We start from the raw sequence: 24,368 nt of genomic DNA on the forward strand, positions 1-24,368 counted from the left end.
GAGGTACTTTTTCACTAGGCGCCTATCCGCATCTTTAGACACCTGAATAGCTTTAAAAGTCTAGCCCTTAGGCCCTTTGAAGCGCCAGTGGGAGGTGAGAATCTCACTGTCTTAGACTCCTTTGAAAATCTGAGTCTAAGGGCTTGTCTACACTGGCAACGTTAAAACACTGCCTCGGCAGAGCTTTAACAGGGCTTGTGTAGTCACGGGACAGCGCTGGGAGAGAGCTTCCTCTGTGCTCCAAAAAACCCACCTCTGTGAGGGGTGTAGCTCCCAGTGCTGGTGCACTGTCTAGACTGGCACGTTACAGTGCTGAAGCTTGCTGCACTCAGGGGGGTGTTTTTTCACGCCCTTGAGTGAGAAATTTGCAGCACTGTAAAGTGCTAGTGTAGACAAGCCCTTAGTCTCCCTGTGCCTCAGAATCCCATCACTAAAATGGGGATAACACTACTTCCCTGGTCTGGCTTGTTTATTTAGACTGTGAGGCTTCAGGCCCGCAACTGCCTTTTACTATGTGTGTGTGTACAGTCCCTAGCACAATGGGACCCTGATCTCAAATAATAATCTCATGAAATTTCTGCCATTTGAAGATGAAATCTTATGGGACGAGCTCCTGGGAGTTTGGCCGCAAGATACTCAAACCCTAGCTTTGATATAGCCTCAAGCCTCAGCCCTCTAACCTGAATCCCTAGCTGAACATGGATTCTTCTTCCTTTGGCATAGCTCACTCATGCCTTGGACACTACATGGCCAAAGGATCAGACATTTGATTCTTAACCTACAGGGCTCTCCATGGCCTTAGCTCTGCTTTTCTGGTCTGCTCTTTTGTCTGCTTCTATTCCAGCTTGCACCTTGCAGTGCTCAGGTACTGATTTGCTAATTATCCTCAACAGCAGGCTCAGGAGAGCAGGTGGAAGGGTCTTTGTTAATTGTGCCTTCAGGCTGCAGAGTTCTCTTCCTAATCAGCTACCCTCCACAGCTATGCTCTCAAAGCAGGTTGCAGGGATTTCATTCTCCTTGGGAACTCTACAAATGAACCCTTGTTTGCCTTGAACCTTAAGACATTTAGCTTTGGGCTTGGACAGTTTGTGGCAGAATAAACCAAGGCTTGGGTGTTTTCTACAGCAGTCACCAAAGGCTGATGTTTAACCCTGCATGTGCCATAAAGGAGTGCAGCCAATGGATTGCCACTCAGCAAAGGGTAGGATATTTCTCATTTATTTATATGGAAGGGCTCTAATGCATTTTGTGAAGCTTTTATTTCCCAGCCCTCCCCTCTGTTTTTACTCAAGGAAATAATGGATGCTCAGTAATTGCATCGAAATGGATGTCTCTGAAATTGGATATATTTTCAGGATCTGATGTTTCTAGATGATTAATTATGGCTGGAACTATCTTGCAGTCTTCTATTTGGCTAATTTTTATTCAGACTGGCTTGAAATTGGATATGTTTTGGTAGGGACTTAATCTGGTGGTTAGAGAAGATACTGGCTTTTTTCCTTTCTTCACTGCTGTGAAACTGTGTGATCTTTGACCAGGTCTGTAGGCCCAGATCCTCCAAAGTATTTAGGCACCTAACTCCCATTGATTTTTCCCGTGCCTTGGTTTACCCAACTGTGGAGTGCATCTAAAGCTTTCCTCCCTTGCAAGAGTCATTGTTAGGATTAACTGTTATTGAGCTATAATTATAAAGTATTATTACTTGCCTGATTAGCTTTTGTTATATAACAGTTAATCAGGCAAGTAATAATACTTTATAATGATAGCTCAATAACAATTAATGTTTGTTTTTGGATTATTTTTAGGGCATTTGAATATATATTTTTCACTACCGCTTACCATTTCCTTGCTTTCATTATATGCTGTTACCCGTTATGGAGGGCTTTGATCTTGGGGCACATTCTTCCAAATATTGTCTGCTCTCCCTGGCACCTATTTGTGAATTTCTACTTTTATAAGCAGGCCTCGAACTAGCTTAGCTCATTGTTGTTTTAGCCCTGCCAAGGCATTCAGTAAGAGGCTAGTCCCTGTCCCGAAGAACTTGCAATCAAGGCTTATTGCTCCTTCTATACATCTTAAAGGTCCAATCTTGCAAAACAGAGCATTCACTGCATTCATTCACGAAATGCACCTACTTCTGTTGAATACTGTAGCATCTTAGCAGAGCACAGCTGCTCTGCACAGTCCATTTAGGACAGGAAGTGATAAATATTTCAGGGAGGCTGAATATCATTATGGGAGTTGGAATCTGACCAAGACACTGTGATTTAACAATCCCGTGATTATGAATAGTGGTCAGAATTTCATTTTATTTTATTTCAGAGGGGATCCCCTTCCAAGGATGGAGCCTATAACAAACAAGTCACCTCCTTTCCTCCTCTCTCCCCTGCTCCTCCACCCTCCCCCCCCCGTCCTCTGCCCGCTGCTGTGGTAGTGGCTCTGTCTGACTCAAAGGGAGAGTGCTGCCTATAGAATCACCTAATTCTGCTCTGATTTGTCATATCAATAAGACGTGTGTGCACATGCCTGCCTGGCTTTGTAGATACTTCTTCTGTTTTGCCCCACCATCAAGGCAGTTAAATTTTCAGTGAGCTGGGGCTTGATTCAAAGCCCATTGAAGTCCGTGGGAGTCTTTCCATTTAGATCTGGTCTTTGATTTGATATATGGGCACCCTCGGTATTTTGTCCATATGAAAATCTTCCTCCAGCTCAGACAGGCATCTTGTGCTTCCTCATCTCACAGGGGTTGCAGCTCTCTCTGCCTCAGACATTTTAGGACATCACTTCTTTATTAGTAGTAGTAGAGATCCGCAAAAAGAAAAGGAGGACTTGTGGCACCTTTGAAATGTGAGATGTGACTTTGCTTTCAGCTTTCTTTTCAGCAGCTAATGCTCTGGCCCAGACACTCTGCTGGTGTAAATCCGCAGAGCCCATATTAGGCCATTTGTAACTATGCCATTTGACACCAACTGAGTATCTGACCCTCTATTCATTACCGTCCTCAGGGCAAAATAATCTCTACACATTGTTGATTTTTTTTATTCTGACTGCAATTTCTTCCTCTCGCCACTTTTCTGACCAAGATGGATGATACAGTAGAGATTTATCCCAGTGCCTTAACTTATAGAATGAATCCAATTGATCCAGTTAGACCCATGCTATCTCCCAAGAATACTTTTGTCTGCTGGCTTTTTCAACTTTGGATCCAAACCTCAAGAGAGGACAGGTTGCGAGCAAAAATATAGTAGCACCTCAGAGTTACAAACTGAGCAGTCAGCCACACACACCTCATTTGGAACTGGAAGTACACAATCAGGCAGCAGCAGAGACAAACCAACAAAAGCCAGTACGTTACAGTACTGTGTTAAACATCAACTTGCCTAAATAAAAGGGGAAAGTTTTTTAAAAAAAAAAAATTTGTCAAGTTATGGAAACTGTTTCTGCGCTTGTTTCATTTAAATGAAGATGGTTAAAAACAGCATTTTTATTCTACATAGTAAAGCTTCAAAGCTGTATTAAGTCAATGTTCAGTTGTAAACTTTTGAAAGAATAGCCAAACATTTTGTTCAGAGTTACAAACAAACTTCATTCCCAAGATGTTCGTAACTCTGAGGTTCTACTGTATCAGTGCAAAGCAACCAGCTTTGCGTATACATCAGTGCTGTTGAGCTCCTCTCTGAAGGAGTGAGAACTTCGAGAGAGGGCCAAATTCATCCCTGGTGTAATTCCATTGGAGTCTGCAATTAATATGATCCAGTGAGTGAAGAAGTAGAACACTGTCCTGCTTCTCCATCATAACCAATCTCTTTCATTGGTAAACTAGTTAACTCTTGCTCTTAAATGTATCCCTTAAATATAAGTGACACTGATCTGTCCTTCTTTCAAATAGAGATGGGATCAAATTGCAAAAAGTGGATGCATATTTCAGATGTTCTCTGTCTCCTTGTATGCCCTCATCACTGTAGTACCTGAGCACCTTAGAAACATTCATGAATCTTATAGCACCCATGGGAAGTATCATCTCCATTTTACAGATGGGGAAAACTGAAATGTAGAGAGATGAAGTGATTTGCCCAAGGTCACACACAGAGTCTGTGGCAGAGCCAAGAATTAAACCCAGATCTCTTGACTTCCAGAACAGTGTTTTAACCACAAGGCTATCAGTCTCCTCTACTTTCAAACACCTCCAAAGTGTACACATCCACGGTTTTAGTTTGACTCACTATAAAGTTGGGGACCATTCACAAAACTTGGCTTCAGGTCAGCATTCTGGATTAGCACATCCTCAGAGTTTGTGGGTGTTTAGATCTGAGGTTTGGCTTCTCTTCGAGAAACTAAAATGGGACTTAAAGTATAACCCAGTTGCCTGAAACTGAAGACCTGTATTGGCACCTTTCTTTGAACATAACTTTGTGACAATTATTACTGTTTTTATTCCTTTCAGAGCAATTGTTTCTGAATTTAAGCAGAGTAAATGTAGTGCATTTATTAGTAATGTGGTAAACATGGAAGCTAATTAAATACACTATTTTAATTTAGCCTCCACTGCCTTTTAACAGGAATTGGAGTCAAAATATATTCTTCGAGACATCCAAAGTGCATATACTTTGTACATAGAGTAATGGTGGTGGTGGTTGTTGAAACGCAATTGACTCTGAGAAAGCAATTATTAAGTACGGCACTGATTGTGTAACAGCCCGTACTCGAGTTCAGATGATATCCTTTTACATTTTAAAACCTTCTGTACAGAAGTTCTCAGTCTGTTCCCTTGTCCAGCCTTAGGCAATGCATGGGGTAAAGTGAATGCATTCTAAATGGTTTAACAGCTCATAAATGGACTAAAGGATTCTGGATTAATTCCTGGGCACTTTGGCTCAGATCCACACATTGACTTAGGTGCCTAAATCCGAGTTTAGGCACCCCGTGATCCACAATCCCCCTGCCACTCCCACTTGGCTGCTACCAAACTCTGTAGGCACCTAAACTCATTCAGTACCTACGTTTTCTCAGTAAAAATTTCCTAGGTGCCCAAGTTTCTGCCTCTGGGCATGCGTACTGTTGCCTCACTCTGCGCAACACCTATGTCCCACCTATGAGCCATTGCAATCCGTGAACTAGAGAAGATAGGCGTTCCTCCACCTAGCTTGCCAGCAGAGCCTGTAGGTGTTCTTTGTGGCCACCAAAACAGTCTGGGGGAGTGGAAGTAAAGTGAAGAGGAGGAAGCATTACAATGCAAAAGTCCTCTTGTGGACTCAGGCCTTTGGTACTGAAAAGTGGCTATTCAGAGCAAAGAAACAAATGTGATTTAAAGGCTTTTAGGGAATTGATTTATCATAGATGGGGAAGATCTCTTGAGCCACTCCATGTTTTTGTGCTGTAGGATTGTCCTCACGAGTGAGATGGGAAAGGGAAAACACTAAATGGGTTAAATGCTAAGCTGTGCCAAGTTCATACTTGGGTGGGGATCCAAGCCACTTTTAATTCTCCCCTGATCATGGAGAAATCATAGAATCATAGAATCATAGAATATCAGGGTTGGAAGGGACCCCAGAAGGTCATCTAGTCCAACCCCCTGCTCAAAGCAGGACCAAGTCCCAGTTAAATCATCCCAGCCAGGGCTTTGTCAAGCCTGACCTTAAAAACCTCTAAGGAAGGAGATTCTACCACCTCCCTAGGTAACGCATTCCAGTGTTTCACCACCCTCTTAGTGAAAAAGTTTTTCCTAATATCCAATCTAAACCTCCCCCATTGCAACTTGAGACCATTACTCCTCGTTCTGTCATCTGCTACCATTGAGAACAGTCTAGAGCCATCCTCTTTGAAACCCCCTTTCAGGTAGTTGAAAGCAGCTATCAAATCCCCCCTCATTCTTCTCTTCTGCAGACTAAACAATCCCAGCTCCCTCAGCCTCTCCTCATAAGTCATGTGCTCTAGACCCCTAATCATTTTCGTTGCCCTTCGTTGTACTCTTTCCAATTTATCCACATCCTTCCTGTAGTGTGGGGCCCAAAACTGGACACAGTACTCCAGATGAGGCCTCACCAGTGTCGAATAGAGGGGAACGATCACGTCCCTCGATCTGCTCGCTATGCCCCTACTTATACAACCCAAAATGCCATTGGCCTTCTTGGCAACAAGGGCACACTGCTGACTCATATCCAGCTTCTCGTCCACTGTCACCCCTAGGTCCTTTTCCGCAGAACTGCTGCCGAGCCATTCGGTCCCTAGTCTGTAGCGGTGCATTGGATTCTTCCATCCTAAGTGCAGGACCCTGCATTTATCCTTATTGAACCTCATTAGATTTCTTTTGGCCCAATCTTCCAATTTGTCTAGGTCCTTCTGTATCCTATCCCTCCCCTCCAGCGTATCTACCACTCCTCCCAGTTTAGTATCATCCGCAAATTTGCTGAGAGTGCAATCCACACCATCCTCCAGATCAATTATGAAGATATTGAACAAAACGGGCCCCAGGACCGACCCCTGGGGCACTCCACTTGACACCGGCTGCCAACTAGACATGGAGCCATTGATCACTACCCGTTGAGCCCGACAATCTAGCCAGCTTTCTACCCACCTTATAGTGCATTCATCCAGCCCATACTTCCTTAACTTGCTGACAAGAATGCTGTGGGAGACCGTGTCAAAAGCTTTGCTAAAGTCAAGAAACAATACATCCACTGCTTTCCCTTCATCCACAGAACCAGTAATCTCATCATAAAAGGCGATTAGATTAGTCAGGCATGACCTTCCCTTGGTGAATCCATGCTGACTGTTCCTGATCACTTTCCTCTCCTCTAAGTGCTTCAGGATTGATTCTTTGAGGACCTGCTCCATGATTTTTCCAGGGACTGAGGTGAGGCTGACCGGCCTGTAGTTCCCAGGATCCTCCTTCTTCCCTTTTTTAAAGATGGGCACTACATTAGCCTTTTTCCAGTCATCCGGGACTTCCCCCGTTCGCCACGAGTTTTCAAAGATAATGGCCAAGGGCTCTGCAATCACAGCCGCCAATTCCCTCAGCACTCTCGGATGCAATTCGTCCGGCCCCATGGACTTGTGCACGTCCAGCTTTTCTAAATAGTCCCTAACCACCTCTATCTCTACAGAGGGCTGGCCATCTCTTCCCCATTTTGTGTTGCCCAGCACAGCAGTCTGGGAGCTGACCTTGTTAGTGAAAACAGAGGCAAAAAAAGCATTGAGTACATTAGCTTTTTCCACATCCTCTGTCACTAGCTTGCCTCCCTCATTCAGTAAGGGGCCCACATTTTCCTTGGCTTTCTTCTTGTTGCCAACATACCTGAAGAAACCCTTCTTGTTACTCTTGACATCTCTTGCTAGCTGCAGCTCCAGGTGCGATTTGGCCCTCCTGATATCTTTCCTACATGCCCGAGCAATATTTTTATACTCTTCCCTGGTCATATGTCCAACCTTCCACTTCTTGTAAGCTTGTTTTTTATGTTTAAGATCCGCTAGGATTTCACCATTAAGCCAAGCTGGTCGCCTGCCATATTTACTATTCTTTCGACTCATCGGGATGGTTTGTCCCTGTAACCTCAACAGGGATTCCTTGAAATACAGCCAGCTCTCCTGGACTCCCTTCCCTTTCATGTTAGTCCCCCAGGGGATCCTGGCCATCTGTTCCCTGAGGGAGTCAAAGTCTGACAAATCCTGGGGGCAAACTGGTCACCAGCACAAGTTAGAGCAGCCATCACAGGACTTCTCTTATATTGGCTGGAATAGAGATGGCTGGACAATATCCCGGTCTACCTTTACCCATGCTGATATGACCCCTCCCGGCTGCAGAATGCCCTCTATGCCAGTGGTTCGCACTGCATATAGACTTGTAGGGTCTGGAGGCCTGAGTGGCATTGTTTTCAGTAGCTGGAGGCTTCCCTCAAATATTCCTTTCTGTTCATTATTTTTTGTTCATCTCATGAAACTTCTGCTAGACTGAGACTCCTGGGGAGAGAACTTGGTCCAGTGGATACAGTGCTGGTTTGGAAGCCAGAAGACCTGCAGTCTCTTCCCACTCTGTCGCTACCCTGCAGTGTGATCATGTACAAGCCACTCACCCTGTATCAGCTCCTACGTTCTGTCCGACTTGTCTATTTAGATTGGAAGGGACTCTCTCTCCTAGCACTTTGGGGATCCCACCTCAGTTGGGGCCTTTGAGTGCTACCACAGTCTAGTAATAATGTCACGAGTACAGTCATGCTGACATTGCTGTGACCTCTGTGGTACCCGATCCAGCATTTTTTTTTCAAGCGCTTTTTTTAAAAAGCCTCCCCCACCCGCTCTTGTCAAACATCCTTCCCCAAATGCATTCCTGGTTCCTGTCCGGTCTCTCTGTTTACCTGGCCCTTATACAAGAAAATTAACATCTTACATATGGGAAGATGAATTGAACCCAGCTGCAAAGCCCAGACTGTTGATCACCACTGACTATTTTGTTTTTTAGTGTATTACAGGTGACATCCATGCATGAACTCATCCCTGGGTTATCCATTCACATGATAAACTTGATATACAGTAGTGTGAATAATCCTGTTACTGAATACTACAAGGCAGGACCATTAATAGCTTCCAATGCCGAGACAACATGGCTCCAGCCTCCTCATGAGTCATCCCAGCTGCTTAAAAATACCCTCTTTGTAGATTGCCCCTTGGTCAGACAGGAGGAGGAGGACTGCTCCAGTTCTGCGGTGAAAACATCTCACCAATTTGTAGACAAGAGAATTCTTTTTAAGAAACACTCTATTGAACAAAATACCCAACTGTGATGCGCACGGCACTCAAGCTCATGAGGGCCAGTGGATAAAATACACACATGCTCTCTGATTAGATATGAAATGAACGCATATGGTTCTGCACTGAATATATTGCAGAGTCCACTCTACTTGTATAAGTAGTCATGGGCCTATCCCCAGGACTATGTACATTAAGGGGAGACTGCAATGCAGGTTATCCAAAGTTAGGTAAAAGTTATTCTTTCTTAGAGCACTGAATAATAGGATGGACTGATTGAAAATCGAGATGGAGATTAACATTTGGTATACGTGAGAACATAATTTTAGTGGAGTCACTTCTGATTTGCAAGAGGAAAATCAGGTGCAGCAACTAAAAAACCTCACTGAAGTCTGCTTCATATTTTCTGTTGTGACTTGTATCGCTTAGCTGTGGTACATAACTTTACATATCCAGTATAGCATTTGCAAACAATAATGTGCATCAGAGTCTTTGTAAATTGCTATCTTTTTTTTGTCTTCCAAGCACAGACAGTCAAGTATGTTTTCTGGCAATATACAGGTATCTGCTTTTTTTTTTTTTTTTCTTTTTTTTTTTTCTTCCCCCCCCCCTGCAGTGGCCTAAAATGCCATTGACTCTTATAAGACTCGTGTTAGTTTCCAAACTAGGGGCCTGATCCAAAGCCCACTGAAGTCAATGGAAAGACTACCATTGACTGACTTCAGTGGACTTCGGATCACACCCGTCTATCAGCCCAGATGCATTGTGTTCAAGGAAAGCTGTCGCCAGAGATAAAGGTTTCAAAGTTACAGAGCCCAGCTACAGTTACTAAAAATAATACCAACTTTGACTATCCACTAGTCTGTCAATTGCTCGTTCACTCCAGTACTTTTTAAACCCTTTCACACTGTGGTTCATGTAATGCAAATGCGCACAAATTACCTGCAGATTCCATGCACTCCAATATGGAAAATAAATCTCTAGATATGTTAAGTAGAGACTGCTCCATCTCGTACATAGGAGTAGGACCGTAACAAACCACAGATCTGAACGACCCAAACTTTGAGGAATTTTGGATCCAGCTCGCAATTTCCAAACTGGCTTTTATGTCTATGCAAAGCCAAACCCAACCCATGCATCTTAATATTTCCAAATTCGAAAGAAGTCTAGATTAGGATCCTGACTTGGCAGCTTGGAACCATCTCCTCACTTACAGGTGTGATCCACTTGTCCTTACATGAAGTGCTACCTTACTTGCAAACAGTCCCACTGATTGGAGTAGGCCCTATGCTGCTGCAGATATGGTCCCAGATTTTCAAAACGCATGTGGCTTCGGGTCTCTCAATTTTCAGATGTCTTGAGGCACCTTAAAAGGGGCCTGATTTCAAGAAAGTGTTGAGCACCCACACTCTGAACATCAGGCCTCTTTACAGTGTCTCAATCTGGGGACTCAGAAAGTGAGGCATTCCCAAAGACTTGTCATTTCTGAAAATATCAGCCATGATCTCTCAGCTGAGACATAAAAATTAAGGCTGAGAATATGTGTAGCCATTAAAGGGCCCACAATACTCTCTGTAAGAAATGAGGTGCTAACTCCCTGTCCTGGCCTATTTGTTGCTTGAATGATTCTGTTCTGCCTCTACAGATGCCCCAATTTCAAGGGGATTGTTTACACATAAAACACATTTCAATGCTTAAATATTTTTTGTTGGGGTGGGGACTGATCCAAAACCCACTGATGCCTATAGGAGTCCTTCCATTGAGTTGAATGGGCATAGAATCAGGCTTTTGTGGAGTTTTTTTCATTAACAGCAAATTGTAAGTGGAATTATTGCAAAATCTAAGTTATGGGTGGGGAAAACCAAATAGGTTCAAATAAGATCCTTCCTCTCTGCATGCTAAACCTCATGAAAGACTTGATAGTAGGTTGGCTTGGGTTTTTGTTTTTATACTACCTCTGCACTTTTAAATGCCATCAGGACAAGAAGTAGAAATTGTAATGTACCAGAGGGAAGCCTCTTCTTGCTCTATTTCCTGTTTGTCTAGAACAGGAAATACCTGGAATCACAAGATTTCAAACCCAATTTAGCAGAAATAAAAGGTTGGCTAGTTCAGCTATGTTTTGGCTAGAACATTGAACTATCTAAATTGGATCCAAATTCTCTACATATTTAAGGGTCTCTCATCACTCGCTCTTCTCCATAAAGTCTTCATTGGTGGTTAAGCTTCATGCACTAATGGGACTAAGGAAAAGATTCACTGATACCAAATGAAGTCTTGGAGTTATATTGAACTCCTCACTAATCTTGAATGCACAAACGGAAATGGAGCTGTGCCATGAGTTTCTTCACCTCTGTCTTACAAGGAAACTTCTAGAGCTGAAGAACTATATCTCCCTTCCGCCACCTCCCAAAAAACTTTTTATGAGGAAAAATGGCTATTCAACCACAATGAAAAAAGTTGTGGAAAATTTTCATCTTGGCCAAAGTTGCATATAACTTTTTTTTTTAAGTGAAACATCGGACATTGAAAACTCTTACCAGAAACCAAAAAATTGTTCCTGAACACAGTTCTTGAAAACTAGAAATTTGGGGGGAGGGCTCATGGGAAATGTTCTGCAAAAAAAAAAAAAAAATTCCAACCAGCTCTAGAAACTGTGCTCCTTCCAGAGGGACCTGGCCATTGCCATAGCAATCCATGTGTTTTGTTGTTACTTCCAGGCTAGACTGTTTCAAGCTTGCTGTACCTGAGGTGGAGATAACATGGAAACTCCAGTCTGTTCAGAATGTAGCAGCCATCCTCCATCAAGCAAACCACTGAGAAACTTCACACCAGTGCTTGTGTAAAGTGATCTTCAGAGAGCCACACAACAAGGCTTGAACCAATGACCTCCAGAATTACAAATACAAGCTGCTACAGCTTGAGCTAAAAAGCCAAATTTTCTAGACAGGGCTGTAACAAAGGGCTTGTCTAAACAAACAGGATGCTGCAAGCTGGGGTATAAATCTACAGCCCCCTAGGGTGCTGTGCGCTAACTATCCATGTGCATTTTGGTGCTGGGCACTAAAAGTTCCCTCGTGCGCTGTGATCTACTCTGCTTTGAAATGGGAGCAGGTCAGTGAGCACGAGGAGCTTTTAGTGCATGGCAGCAGAATCCACATGGACAGTTAGTGTACTACATGCATGTGCACTGTTGATTTACACCCAGCTTGCCACATACTCACTGCTGGTCTCAACAAGCCCAGACTTGTATCCTCAGTGGATTGGCACAGTGGGGGACCATTAACACACTATTCAGCCAAAACTCCCATGAACACCAGTGGTCTTTCTTATGGGGGCAGAGCCAAGTGAGCAGTGGAAAAAGAAGAGGTACTTCCCTTGAGGTCTACTGCCAGTGACATAAAGTAACCTCAAAAAGAAAAGGAGTACTTGTGGCACCTTAGAGACTAGCAAATTTATTTGAGCATAAGCTTACGTGAGCTACAGCTCATTTCATCGGATGCATTCAGTGGAAAATACAGTGAGGAAGATGCCACAAGTTCTCCTTTTCTTTTTGCGAGTACAGATTAACACGGCTGCTACTCTGAAACCTGTCATAAAGTTATCTGTGACACATACTCTCCAGTGGGTTACACTTGCACTGATGCTGGATCTCAGGTCACTACTGAGACTAATACAAGCCTCTGATCTTTATGGCCCTCAGTGTGTTTAGGCCAGCTACATCAACGATCACTTCTCAGTTCATGACCCACTGAGATGGCTGTGTTCCTCTGAGGCAATGCATCTGACAGTACCCAGGGATAAGCACTTAAGAGCCAGAGATGATGATGAAAGAAAAAATAGAAAGAAAAATAGACAGTCAGTTTATTCTAAATTGTTTCCAAGTGGCCACACACCTTTGGTCCAGTGGTGAAAATCTTTTTTTAATTATTATTATTTGATCAATTCCGTGTTACCAATTTCTGGATATATGAACCACAAATTTTCAAAATTCCTGAGTTAATGAAGGGCTGTCTTTTCGTTGACATGAATGGGAGTTTTGTCTGAGTAGCAACTGAATAAGGACTGGGCCCAAAGACAGCAAGAAAAACATTTAGCTGCAAAATATGTATTCAGAAGACCTTTCCTCAAAGGTTTTCTGTTTTGCCAACAGGGTAGCAATTGTCTCCTCTGTAGGGGACAATTCCGGGAGATTTTCAGCACCTCTCAAGACATAGTAGAGGGAGAGACAAATTAAGCAAATATTTTAGTGTAGAACTACTTGTATCTCCTCTACAGACAACGAAAGCCTCAATTCAAGCCAGATATTTAAAAACTCCATGCAGCAATTGAGAGAGATTTTGTTTGTTTGTTTTGTTTTGTTTGTTTTTCTCACTGGAAAAAAATCAAGATAGTTAGGAGGCAGGAAAATTCTCTCACATTAAAACTGTGAGAGTTGAGAAGTTTGAAACTGTGATTCTTATCTCCTAAAGAGTTTTACAGTCATCAATACCTAGGGTAAGCTGAAGTCCTAGAAGTAGGTGACCTTAATAGATATAACTCTGTATGGGTTCATTGTACTATGAAATTAATTTTTTAATCGGAATGGATGAACAAAAATGCTGGTTTGATTCTTTTTTCTGTCTCCTACCCACCCAGTATTTAATAGTTTAGTAACTATTTCAGTTCCATAAGGATATGTCAACACATGAAACTTATAAAAGGATTCGTTCCTTATACTGTGGGCTGACATGATCCAGGAACAAAGAGGTCATGGACATTTTTTTTTTTTTTTTTAATGGTTGCAGTTTTGGCCAGGGATTAGGTAGGTGCACATATAAAGTCATGGTAGGTTAAATAAAGGTTCTTCTGTATTGAGTTCTTCCAGTAGGTGTGCAACGTATAGCTCTTCACTTTCAAATTACACATACACTGTTGTTGTTGTTGTTGTTGTTTTTTTAAATCCATCTCTAAGTGATTAAACCAAGGATTAACAATGAGTCAGTAGCAGAGTCAGGAATAGAAAAGCATCCAGGAATACTGACTCCCAGTCACTTGCTCTCTATCTGTCTGTAGTATCCATCGCAGTAGTAAGTCAGCACTAAGCTGATTTAAAATATTTTAACCATTTAATTATGTTTCCATTGCTTGCAATAGAAGGGAAGAAATTTCTCTTTATTTATTTAAAGCGTCTTGTGTGGTAACTTGTCGGGTTCAGGTGATAATTATTATTTTTCCACCCTTTCTTCTGCTCAGCATTTAAATGATCAGCTGGCCCCAAATCACCACAATCTAAACTTTGCTGTAATTGTTGGGGAAATTCAGAGCTGAACTTCACATCTCCGGCTTGTGCTTAGAGTGCTCCCAGACATGAACCCCAAATCTAAGCACCCCACAATTTTGGGAAAATTTGGATCTGGATTTCTTCCATTCAGATCCATCTCTAATTTTAATAGAAGGCAGGTTTTGCTGTACTCCCAGGAACTTGCCTAAGGAGGCAGTGTGGCCTAGTGGATGAGCACTGGACTGAGACTTAGGTTCTGTTTCTGGCTCTGCCACTGGCCTGCTGGCTGACCTTAGGCAAGTCACTTTACCTCTCTGTGCCTCAATTTCCCTGTCTGTAAAATGGGAATAATGATGCTGATGGTACTCTGTAAAGTGCTTTGAGCTCTACAAATCAAAAGTGTTATGTAAGAGCTAGGTATTATTAGGGACTCTGTTAGAAAGTTTTATGAGGTGCCAATTGTTTGTGTCAACAGCACAACAACTGCACTGTAGAAGCTGTTGTCATTGGGGAAGCTGGAGGTTTTGCTAACTCGGTAGTGGGCAGTTGTGGCTTTTTGCTTGCTAAAACATGAGGCATTTAGGAGCTGTAAAACAGTACGCAGCAGTGTTGGAACAATTTGTATAGTGGAGGTGCTGAGAGCCATTGAACAAAACTGTAAATCCTGGATATGATGGAAACCACTTCAAGCCAGCGGGTGCTGCCACATCCCCAGCATCCCTTGTTCAAGCACCCCTGACAGTACCTGAGCTTGATATTTCTGGTAAAATGATCAGCAGCAAAATAATTAACAATGCTGATATTTAACATAGCTTTAAGCAACAACTTCTGTACTGATCCTCAGGGCAGACAGAGCCTTCAGCACATCTCTATCCCTTGAGATAAGGGAGTAACTCCATTTGCAAGTCACAATAGTAGGGATATTATCGTCTGTGAAGACCAGTCACTAGAGAAGGACACGCAGGGGTGAACGTAATGTAAAAGACTTACAGTTATGGGGGCCTGGCTCTGGGCCCCTGGAAAGAGCGGGGCCTCGGGCAGAAGGAGTGGGGCTGAGGGTCAGCCTCCCCCAGGGTCTGCTTCCACGCTGCCCAGCCCGCGCCACCTGAGGCTCTGGTGGCGATTTAAAGGGCCCGGGGCTCCAGCCGTTGCCACAGTAGCCCTTTAACATTGGCTGTGTATGGGTGGGTACCGATGGACACTTCTTACTGGTACGCCGTACTGGCCCAGTTTCACCTCTGGGGACACAGCACACTTGTGATCATCTAGTCTGACCACCTGTATAACACAGACCATTGACTGTCCCCAAAACAATTCCTAGAGCAGATCTTTAGAAAAACATTCAATCTTGATTTAAAAATTGCCAGAGATGGAGAATCCACCACAGCCCTTAGTAAATTGTTAAAAACATATGCCATATTTCCATCAGAATTTGTCTAGCTTCAACTTCCAGCCATTGGATTGTGTTACACTTTTTTCTTTGCTAGATTGAAGAGCTTATTGTTAAATATTTGTTCCCAATATGTTACACTGAAGTTTCCGAGTTAAGAATCCAGGAGACGTCGTCTCTAAGATGCCACAAGTACTCCTTTTCTTTTTAGAGGAGAGAGTATATTTCCCAGAGCTGTTGTTTCAGGCTTTATAGAAACTCAGGAAGATGACAGAGCTTCCTTTAAATGGCTCGCTTTTTTAGGGTTATCCTCACAGCCATCAGGGCTGGATATTTAAATGAAAACTTAGATTCTGGGGTACAATTATGCAACAAATTGTACATCATGGAGGCATGTTCTCTTTCATATTATAGTACTTCCACTATTCCTTAGTAGTGAATCCTTCTGTGTGGAGGGACAATGTGTATTTGTGTCACTGCCTGAGGGATACCTTGTGGATAATCCAAGGACTCCCAGTCCAGTATATTTAATGAGTAGTAAAGTCATATATGTATGTACATAATATAATGGAAATTATTCTGTTTATACATATGTCTCTTCTATAAATATCAGGGCTGTAATTCTTCTGGTAATAAATATAGAGATCCGGTCTTTAGCACTTTTCATTATTTTCCTGCTTTAGACATTTTTATCCCTCTAATGAATCTGACTCAGTGCAGCTATTAAACAGGATGGGCTGCTGTAACTATCCCGCTCCCTAAAGGCCTGATTCTTTTCTCGCTTACACCACTGTAATTGGGGAGTCGCTCTGCCAAAGACAATGAAGTGGCACAAGCGTAAGTGAGAGGGGAATCAGGCGCTGTCTCTCTCACACCCGCTGCCCCCAATTCTCCTCTCATGGTTAATTTCACCAAGGAAAATAGAATCCTTAGAGAGAGACAATTACAGTGTGGAATTGAATGCTTTTCTCAATATAGTTTTAATGGAGCATAGGGCACGTCTGTTGCCTTGCCTCGTTATTGCAAGAGGACCTGCTTTCCTGAGTGTGTCAATACCCCATCTGCCCAGCAGCAGCTAAATGATGCTGGGCCCGATTCTGATCTCACACCAGTATAAATCCACTGACTCAGTCTGGAACAACTCCTGATCTACCGCAGTGGAGTTGATAGAAAAATCAGGTCCAGTTCCGTTCCGAATTGCCATTTCTCATCATTGTGCTGCTTCATTGAATAATGTCAGGTAACTCAATGGCCTCATGATCCACCCATTTTCTTTTTCCCATGAAGCAGTTGGGCACAGCAACAGACCTGTTTCTCCGGAGAGAGAAAACCCAAAGGAAGAGTGGGGGGGCTTGTGTGGGAGCTGGAGCATGTTAAAGAGAGGAAAGGGGATGTTTTCTCATTCCTAATTTCTTTGGTCGGCAGCATAGTCTAGTGGCACATGCTGCATGGGTTCCATTTTGTAATCTCCTGACTCACTCGGAGGCTTTAGGCTAGCCAGTTCATTGCTCTGTGCCTCAGTTTCCACATTTGTCAGGCAGGGATGATGATACCATCATTTGTGCAGTGCTTTGAGATATTTGGATGGAAGTACTGTATGATTTTAACATACACACAACCCATACAGGTACTCAAGGCATTGTACAACACAAAAATCATTCACAGATTAATTTTGCTTTTCTTTTTTTCTGTGTAATTATCTTGCTTTCCCTAAGTTCCCCATGCAGTTTTTACTGGATACAGTTCCTCACTTCCTGTCTTTTTAAAATCTTCTGTTCATTTGCTGTGCATTTTTAAACATGCAGGGTGGCTCAGGTGTGCAGCCTCTGGGTGGCGCTTACCTCAAGCAGCTCCCGGAAGTAGCAGCATGTCCCCCCTTCAGCTCTTATGCGGAGGCGTGGCCAGACGGTTCTGCTGCTCGCTGCCCTGTCCGCAGGCACAGGCCATGGTTCCCAGCCAATGGGAGCTGCTGGGGCAGTGCTTGGGGTGGAGGCAGCATGCAGAGCGGCGCCCTCTGGCTTCCCCTAGGCATAGGAGCCGGAGGAGAGACATGACGCTGCTTCCGAGAGCTGCACGGCACGGCCCCCGACACTGCTCCCTGGCTGGAGCACTGGAGTGGGGCAAGCCCCAGACTCTGTTCCTCAGCAGGAGCTCAAGGGCCGGATTAAAATGGCTTCTAGGCCAGATGTGGCCCGTGGGCCGTAGTTTGCCCACTCCTGCCCTAGAGGATAGGGAGCGATTGTGTAACTGGTGCCAAGTGAATTTAGCAGACTGGAGAACACAATCCTGTCAGCAAGTAGGGGGTGCTTCTACTAAATGATTGCTGGCGTCCTTGCTCGAGGGAGCACTTACACACGTGCTCAACTCCTATTAAAGTCAATGGAGCTTAAGCATGTGCTTAATTGTAGAATCATGCTAAAGAACTTTCCTAAACTGGGGCCTTAGAGCTTGATCTACAGCCTGTTTGAAGTCAGTGGAAAGCCTCCCATTGACTTCCTTTAGCCTTGAGGTGACAGGTTTCAGAGTAGCAGCCGTGTTAGTCTGTATTCGCAAAAAGAAAAGGAGTACTTGTGGCACCTTAGAGACTAACAAATGTATTAGAGCATAAGCTTCCGTGAGCTACAGCTCACTTCATCGGATGCATGAAAGTGAGCTGTAGCTCACGAAAGCTTATGCTCTAATAAATTTGTTAGTCTCTAAGGTGCCACAAGTACTCCTTTTCTTTTTAGCCTTGAGGAGGCCCTTAGAACTTAGCCGTGGTCAATGAAGCAAAATTCCCACTGCAGTTGGATTTACGGTTTGGCTCTTTGTGTTGGTTTCCAGTTTCAGCAGAGATGGTGTTGCATTTATGGCCGTTTCACTGCAGGTAGAGAGGTGGATTGGGCCCTGAGTTGTCTGTAGTACAAAGAAACTTGTTTGTGCTTCTTCATGCAATCTTACTCAAGTTACAGTTGAACAGTCAGGTTTTCTCTGCAGTGATCAATACAAGTAAATTTGGAGCTATCGAACCTCATTAAATATGTATTGCTTGGTTTTATTCTTCCCTGTTTAAAATCATTCTGAGTAGGTATACTGAATGCATATTAGTACCGACTGCTGATGAGGAAACTTTAGAGACAATAGAGCTAATGCATCAATTCTTATTTGCTTTATCCTTCCTTTTGCATAGGAAGAAGTAAGCAGCACACGGCATGTAAATGGTTAACGTGTGTAGTCATCATGGTACATCAAGGGGAAGACAGAGTCCTTAGATGAAGTACCACACTAGTGTTAATGGGAATTAAGTGCATACACTGAAGAGGATAGAAGTGAATCATAAAGAAGGAAATTGTATTAATTATAAATTTTTTATGCTTACACTTAATGCAAGCGAAAGGTGCCAGATTGACAGCCTCTGGAGATCCAAGTCCTCTCTTTGCCCATAAAACAGGCCCAGCATGGTTGGTGGCAACATAAACTTCCTTTGTCACTGTCCCATCAGTGTACCTCTAGCAATCCCCTATTGGGAGTAAGGCACTTCAGTTTCCATGGTTTAGTCAGTCCATGACCTCTGAGTGAACCTGCCAAGCAGTTTCAATGATGATGGTGGATTTGTGCATGGATGTCCTTGTGCAACTGCAAGGACTATCTGCTGCACCTTTAAGGGGAAGGCAGAACCATAGCCTGTCCAGACGCTCCCTGTGAGTTGGTTCAAAATTGCAGCTCTTAAGGAGTGAGTCACACACACTGTGAAAAGAGAAGGAGTACTTGTGGCACCTTAGAGACTAACAAATTTATGTATAGTCTCTAAGGTGCCACAAGTACTCCTTTTCTTTTTGCGGATACAGGCTAACACGGCTGCTACTCTGAAACACACACTGTGCTCTCTCATGGAGACTTTACATTTGGGCTTTCTTTTCATCTCAAATAAAAGCAATCCAGATTGCTCTTTGCCTATGTAAAAACATGACAACTTGTGACATGGATGCTTGTTCACCGGAAATTGGGCTGAGACCTGCTGATCTCATTTCACAGAGAACTACCATGATGGTAATAGCTTTGAGTCAATACAAGTCTAGGCTGAATTCCAGCCACCTACCAACAAGCTTCATATTTCCTCTCTCATTACCAGTCCTCTCCTCATGCCAGTCGCTACCGGGAAGTAATTTCATCTTTAAGTGGAGTTGAGGTGATCATGAATTTAAGAACAATAGATCGGATATAACCATCAGTAAACAGACTTTTTCTACAAAAAGATTATGATCAGCAATTGGAACACGTCTGCATGGGAGACAAGGTGGATCTAAACCATATTAATGGGGCACTTCTAGTGCTCAAAACCTCTCAGGATTTGGCCTAATGTGAATTTGCCAAAGGGAGGGTTGAGTGGAGAAGATATTTTAAAAAGTGACTCAGTAACCAAATTTGAGTACCCAACTTGAGACACCTGGGACCTATTCTGAAGCCCACTAAAGTCAAATGGCTTGGACAAGGTCCTGATTTTCAGAAAGTGCTGAGCACCCATGTTATAAAAAACGGGCTTTTTTAGGGTGTTTCATGTTGGGCACCCCAAAATTGCTAGTCATACTTGAAAATGTTGGCCAGTAAAAACAAAGGTCTGGTATGTAGCTGGTTCCACTAAAGTCAAAGGGCAGCTTGCAATTAATTTCAGTTGGAGTGGGATCTAGTCCTGAGTGACTGCTTCAGGAGTTTGCCTTTAAGTTTGCCCAACAGACTTGGACAGGAAAGATCAAACAAAATGAGAATCAAAGGCATTGAAAGTACTCTGCCTTGTAGCAACTGTTTGTGCTTAGATACCATGATGATATACACTGTAAGTAAGAAGCTAGATTCCTTAATCAATTGGATAATGACCCTACACAGCAGGAAACTGCTGAGCCATCAAAAGAAATCCAGCCCTAAAGTTCACCTCTTCGGCTGTTCACTTAAGAGCTTGCTCATCTCCAATTGTATGATCCCTTGCAAAGAGTCAGTGGCCAACCAACATGGGGTTAGATCCACCAAGCTATAGATATTCAATATCCTTTCTGGAGGTACCTTTATTCACTAAAATTATGCTACAGGACTTGAAACACCGATTCATTCCCACTAGACCACCATTCCCAGAAGTGTCTTTATTTTTCCTAACGTATACATATCAATGGGCAAAAGGAAAAATTTTGACTGATGAAATTCACAGGCCAATATGATCACTGAACCATAAATGTAATACCTCGGAGAACAAAAATGGCGCAGAGTAGATAGAAAAATGTTGTTGTTGGGGAAGCTGTGCATCTCCAAGATCATAAATATAAGGTATGTTGGAAGCAGACTGTGATTTGTGTGTGTGGTAGTCCCACGTACTTCCTCCCACACCTTTCAATCTGGAAATAAAAGAAACGCTAATGTGGTTTAAACAACCACAAAGAAAAGAACAGTAGAAACTGAACTTTTGTTTGACTTGGTACAATGGAGGTTAGATCATGTGACAGTTGAGGTGATGTCAGATGACAGGAAAGCTTCCAAGGAAAAATATGACATCCAGTTACATAGCAACTTTCATCTGCAACTTTATGAAGGTATTATCTTTGTTTTACTAATGGGGAAAGTTTCTTGCCTAAGGGCACATACCAAGCGAGCGGTAGAAGCAGGATTAGAAACCAATGGACCTAACCTGCTATTTCCCTTCTCCAACTACTAAGTCATGAAGATCTAAATTTTATGAACTGGTACTAAAATAATGGTGTGTAAGAAATCAAGGGATGAAGAAAAGTTCTGGTAAGCAACAGTTACCTATCCAAGAACTCAGACTGCTAACCCATGTCAGAATTAATGGGACTTACTAGTTATCATCCTTGAGATACTGCCCAAAAATATAGAGGAGGTGCTGATTAAGGATGGGTAAGCCATTTCGGATCACATTTAAGCATTGACCTAAAGGATCAGATCCTTAGCTGGTGTCGATCAATGTAGTTGTATTGAAATAAAACTGAATTATACCAGTTTGCCCTGGCTGAGGATGTGGCCCAAAGTCAGTGTATAGTTATACTAGTGATGGGTTGCATTACAATCTTCCCTTTCTGCTCTCTGCAAAGTTGGGGAAAGTTCAGTTCCATATCTAAACTTAACAGCTCAGGTTCAAGACTATGCAGAAATTCACACAGGCCAACTATCCTACAAACCCAAAGCTAGATCCTCAATTGGTATAGCTCCACTGACTTTAATGGAGCTAAAACTATTTATACCAACAAAGGATCTGGACCCAAAAGTGGGATTCTCCTATGGAGGAGGAGGGGAAGTAACTTTTTCTCGTGCCCTCAAACATTGCATATGAAGCCCAAGAAAATTTAGCCTTAAAAGCCCTGACTCATAACTCATGACAGGAACCACAGCTTGGTATTGACATTGCTTTGTTAAAGCAATTAACAAGCTCCTGAAATGCTTGGCTAATGTTTCTAGAGTGACTTCTAATGAGGGATAATGATAACATGCATGGAAGATCTCTAGTGAACTTTGGATAATGATGCAAATGTGGGAAAGGTCAATAGTATTAGCAGATTTATTGACAGCTATTGCATTTCTGTTCATTACCTATTTCAGCTCTTATTTCCCCTTCTGAGCACGTTTATGGCTGCAAGAACTTGTTCCTCAATCACTCTGGAGTCTACCAGTTGGCTCACAGATTGACCGAGATGTAAAGTAAATGATGCTGAGCCATAGAACTAGTGTAATGAACTTCAGTCTAGACAACAACCAGGTAATTAAAGGAAAGGAAGCAGTTTCAGATAGAGTAAGAGGTACTTAATTTAACATGCTTTGCATTTATATAGCACCTACCCTCCAGAAATCTCTAAGCAGTGCCTGTAAGTACTGCAGTGAGAACTGTACAGCTGTAGAAAAGACCTGTCTCTTCCAGTTCCTATATCAAAGGCAAGAAAAGGTCTAGGAAGAGAGAACCAGAACTGGCTTGCACTAGTTTACTAGTATAGCTTTACTGGTAAAGTTATACAGGCAAACTCTCCTAGTGTGGACCCAGCTAATCCTGACCAAAAAAAGGGCTTTTGCCGGTATATTTTATACTAGTTCCCTGAGCAAAATAGTCTAGACCAGTAAAAGCACTCTTATGCCCTATAACTACATCTACATTCGGGCATTAGCCAGTACAGAGAGGTCACCAAAAATCACACCCCTAACTGATGTAACTATGCCAGCAGAAGTTTCTGTTGCAGACCTGGCCGCAGACAGGACTCTTAGGGCCTAATCTAAAGCCCCCTGAAGCCAATGGAAGAGCTCTCATTGATTTCAGTGGGCTTTGGATCAGTGTCTTATAGCAGAGAGAACAGGTCCACAAAGCGAAACCCAAGAGTACTAATAACCCAAATCCTGACAGCTGCGTTAGCAGAGGGAGTTGTTTGAAGGGGATTGTGATTTGTTTTGGTTTTCATGCCACCAAATGAAAACTAAGGGAGGGCTGTGGTCTGTTTGGAACAGAGAATTGAGAACCAGAATTTTTGGGTTCTGTTCTTGGCTGTGCCTCTATTGTGACTTTCAGTAAGCCACTACGATTCTGTGCCTTAGTTTACCCATCTGTTTAAACAGACCCAATTACACTTGGATTACCTACCGCACAGGAGATGATGTGAGGGTTAATTAACAGTCAAATTCAGCCCTCTGAAAATTTGCAGTAACAAAAGATTTCAGCGGAGTTGCTCCAGATTTGCAATGGTGTAAGAGAGCAGATTTAGCCCTAAACCATTTTTGGGAAGTGCTTTCATACCTTTGGAAGAATAAAAACATAAATGCAATGTAATGAAAACAGTACTTTGCATTCAACCACTCATTAATAATACTTTTGAGTTCATAGGTCACCTTTCAATTATTAGTACAAATATTTGTTCTCTATTTATTACTATTATTACTAAACATTAAAAGAGAGGAGGAAATAGCACTGGCTAGCTGGAGGGGAAGATGGGGACTATTTAATAAAATAAAAACCATGGAATCATATAATCCATGTGCCAGTTGCCACATTAATCATTTTCACACCCCATCCTGTAAGGATCTCCCGGCTGCTGAAACACTGCCCCTTTACACAATCCCATGGAAATCCACACGGCTGTGCTTGGATGTGTATGTCCTCTGGCATGGAGCTTATTGCAGGATTGGAGCTTGCTTATAAGATTTACCCCTCTCCCACAACCTGTCTAGTTCATTTTAGACAGTAAGCTCCTCAGATGAAGGACCGCCATGTCTTGCTATGAATGCGTGTACAGTACCGAGCACAGTAGGGATCCTGCCTCAGTTTAAATTCCCTTGGGGGAATCATTATTATCTTCATTATTTATGCCTAGAGACCCCAACAGATCAGGCCCCATTGTGCTGTACAAACAGATGGAGACAGACCCCCCTCCTTTGAAGAGCTTACAATCTACATAGATGACAAAGCGTGGGAGGGGAAACGGTGGCACAGAGACATGAAGTAACTTGCCCAAGGTCAGTGGCAAGACCGGGAAAGTACTTACCCAAGTCTTTTGAGGTGTCCCCATTCTCTAGACCACCCTGTTTCCCCCTGATGATTTCCAAAGATAGGTCCAAACCCTTGCCTGCTCCAAAGTCCAAGGAAGTCAGTAGGGGACTTTCTATTGTCTTCAGTTGGCTTTGGATCAGGCCCATATTGCTCCGTTAGAACTCCAACTGACTTCAAGGAGAATCTACCTGAATAAGGACTACTTGGTCCTTTAATAGTTAACGCTTCCAGAGTTCTATTTAAAAGAAAAGGCTCCACAGCTTTGCTACAGAGCATGCCTAGAATCTCCCAATGCTTGGAACATTGTGCAGAGTAAGGAGTAGGATAAAATTATGTATCTTTATTAGCTTTCTGTTCACAGGAAACAATTTATTAGGCACAAGAATGTTATGTTATAGTACTTCCTTTTTGCCTGGGAGTTTACAGTTGACACAAACTGCACAGCACATAAATCCAGTTTTATTTCT

General features: G+C 42.9%; 1 long non-coding RNA gene across 2 annotated transcripts in view; it reads left to right on the forward strand.

Moving 5' to 3' along the window:
* Nucleotides 1–975: 975 nt before the first annotated feature.
* The window catches only part of LOC119846599, a 204,894-nt gene continuing 181,501 nt past the window's right edge, over nt 976–24,368 (forward strand). For both annotated transcript variants that reach the window (XR_006276594.1, XR_006276593.1), the window contains exon 1: nt 976–1,201. This is a non-coding gene — a long non-coding RNA (uncharacterized LOC119846599). The remainder of the gene's footprint in view (nt 1,202–24,368) is intronic.

The sequence above is a fragment of the Dermochelys coriacea genome, chromosome 22 (assembly GCF_009764565.3).
Source record: "Dermochelys coriacea isolate rDerCor1 chromosome 22, rDerCor1.pri.v4, whole genome shotgun sequence".
Classification (NCBI taxonomy): domain Eukaryota; kingdom Metazoa; phylum Chordata; order Testudines; family Dermochelyidae; genus Dermochelys; species Dermochelys coriacea.